A 3,198-nucleotide genomic window follows, 5' to 3' on the forward strand; every position below is an offset into this window, starting at 1 on the left:
GCATGCAAATATCTGTTCTTGTCATGGCTCTCACTTCTCTAGGGTATATACCTAGTAATGGGATAGCTGGGTCAAATGGTATTTCTAATTCCAACTTTTGAAGGAATCGCCATACTGCTTCAATACATATTTTTGAAGGTGTACCAAATATGTACTGTTAAAGGCACTGGGATTACAACAGTAAACTAAAGCAACACCTATGCCCTCACAAAACATATTATAAAATCTTGTGATTCATTAAAGCTGACTCAAAAAAAAAAAAAAACCTGAACTTGCAAAAACGTATCTGTGAGTTGAATACATCCTTCAGGCCACTTGTATGTGATCTATGCATTACATGCAAACACAGGGGATGGAGGTCCTACGGAGCTACTCTCTGTAATCTAACCAAACTTATTTTGGCTTGATGAAGTTTTATGATGGAAATGACTTTACTATGATGAAATCTTAGTAAGCTCTCATGGAATAATCTGCTTTCAGTAATGTTATCTCTTAATGTATGTTTTGAAACAATAGGATAAACCAAACTAACTACCAATGTAATTTGTTGGATGTGATCATTATTAAAAGTTGGAAAAGACCTACCAAAAATAATTTTAATTTTTGTAAAATATTAATCAGTAGCAAGATCAGTTGCCTGTTCAGATATACGTTGGATCAAGATTATAAAGCCATATTAACTGAATTAAAAGAATGCTTGCTTTATGCTTTCTGCAGGAAATGAGGACATTCATTTAATGTATCTAGAATGGTGCAAGACATTTAAAAAATTTTATCCCTGGCTTTCATGGCAGTGCCATGGGATAAAGCTCCTTACACACCCCAATACGCAGAAGTAATGTTAAATCCACACAGGACAGGGCATGATCTATTTCTGCTCAGAGAAGACCTAAGAAGAGTCAAAGCTTACATTGTGTTTAAAAGATTTATCCATTAGTTTTGTTGAAAAATAGGTTCTCAGGTCTACAAGGACACATATGTTGCAGTTTGTCAAGCAAACAGCTGGTACATATGAAAAGAATGTCTAAGAAACAATTAAGTCTATAAAGGTGTATGGGAGGAGCACAATACTGTCTTTGGTGAGAATACATATCTCTATTGTGGATTCATCCCAGTTGGACAATATTTATAGAGGTAAGTGAACTACAGATCATCAAAGTCCACAGTTGATCATGATCACACACATCTTTCTGCTGTAGCCTCCTTTAGTGCACGGATTCCAGCCTCAGGGCATCTTGTAGATAAGTTAAAACTTTCAGTTACATGTTTCTGAAACTAGTAGACAGAATTTTTTAGTTTTGTTACACAATGTCTCTGGGATTTTTTTTTTTACTTTTTTTTTTGGAAATAGTTTAGACTTATAAAAAAGTTGTAAAAGTAGTACAAAATCCCCATATACCCTTCACCTAGCTTCTCCCAATGTTAACATAACTGTAGTACCCAGCTATCGAACCCAGCCATTAACAGTGATACAATATTATTAAGCAATCTGCAGACTGTACTCCAATTTCACAAATAGTCTTTGGGATGTTTTCAAATAAGAATTATCTTTGAATGTCCATGTATGTAACAGAGCTAACAAGGGGCAAAGTTGTAACTTCTTAGCCATAGCCAACCACCCTAAGGAAGCGAGTTGTGGATGTGTGGGCTTGGGACCATGGTCACAGGAAACATCAAGCTCAATTGGCATAACATACTACACAAAAACACTGTTTTTCATCCTACTCTGGTAAGCAGCGACTGGAGTCTTAAAAGCTTACAAGTGGCCATCTAGATGCAACAATGGGTCTCTCCTCGTTGAAAGCAAAGAATGAAGAAAACCAAAGACACATGGAAAGAAGTAGTCTAAGGGACTAGTGGACTATGTGAACCTCACCCTGTATGATCATGAGACCAGAAGAACTAGATGGTGCCCAGCTACCACTGTCAATCACCAGGAGGGGGATCAGTGCAGGAGATCCTGGATAGAGTGGGAAAACAGTGTGGGACAAAACTCAAAATCATAAAACAAGATCAGATTTACTGATCTGACAGAGCCTAGTGAGATCCCTGAGACTATGGCCCTTAGTTACCCTTCAGATCTGGAACTGAACTCACTCCTTTGGCTCCCAGCCAAACAATAGACAGACATATGGGGTGAACATTTACATCAGGTAGATACACTCCTTGGAGCGAGATCAATTGTGGGAGAACAGAAGGGCAGTGTTTGCACAGGGAGATAGCTAAGGGAGGCAGGAGTGCATGGGAGGGAAGGAGGGAAGGACACAGGGAAGAGGTAAGTAACTACAGGGAGGAAGTGGGAAACAGAGTTGTTACATTCTGGGGAATTGAAGTCAATATCATGTAACAAAATGTGTATGAATTGCTGTATGGAAAATGAATTTGCTCTGAGAACTTTCATCCAAAACACAATAAAAATATTCTTTCTTGAAAAAAGATCTAGAGGCTTGAAGGGAAGGATACAGAAGTGGACTAAACCCCAACTACCAGAAGAATTTGCACGAAAATGCCAAAAAAGGAGACAGACAGAGCTGCGGTTTGGCAGCGATCCTGAGCAATCCTGAGGCACAGACAGCTTGGAGATTCCCGAGTGGTGATAGGACCTAAGAATTAACCTTAAAATCAGCCCTGCTAGGCAGGGACTGCATGGAGGACTGCTCTGGTGGCTGGGGAATAAACGGAGAAGGTGAGGAGAAACGCAGTCTGAATGGTGGACATTTGCCGGTCCAGAGGTCGCTGCCATTTTCAATGTTTAAAAATGGCTTGACTATTTTGGATATTTAAAGAGACAGTGCTCTCACAGATTCCTGGGGCTTAAGAACAAGTTCTGCTTGCCAGCAACCCCAAGGGGACTCCGTAGCTGCAAGACTGACAAGGTGCAACATTCTTCTTATTACTCTTATACCCCACATCTCTTTGGTGAACGGAGGTGAGGCCATCCCCCACTCCCACCCACCTTCTGAGCCCACAAGAACTCAACCACAGTCTGTGTACTCAGACGGCACCTGGGTGCCCTGCCCTGTCCTCCACTGATTTTTTTCTCCTTTTTTATTTTTTTTTTTTTCACTTTTTTTCTGGTGATTAGTTTGCTTGTATTTGTCTGTTTTAAAACAACTATTATTATTAATACTTTTGTCCTTTTTACTATTAATCTTCCCCTCCCAAGTCCTAGTTTTCAGGATTTTTTCTTTTCCCTGT

This window comes from Orycteropus afer, unplaced genomic scaffold (genome assembly GCF_000298275.1).
Source record: "Orycteropus afer afer isolate SDZICR_OR568_19922 unplaced genomic scaffold, OryAfe1.0 scaffold00396, whole genome shotgun sequence".
Classification (NCBI taxonomy): domain Eukaryota; kingdom Metazoa; phylum Chordata; class Mammalia; order Tubulidentata; family Orycteropodidae; genus Orycteropus; species Orycteropus afer.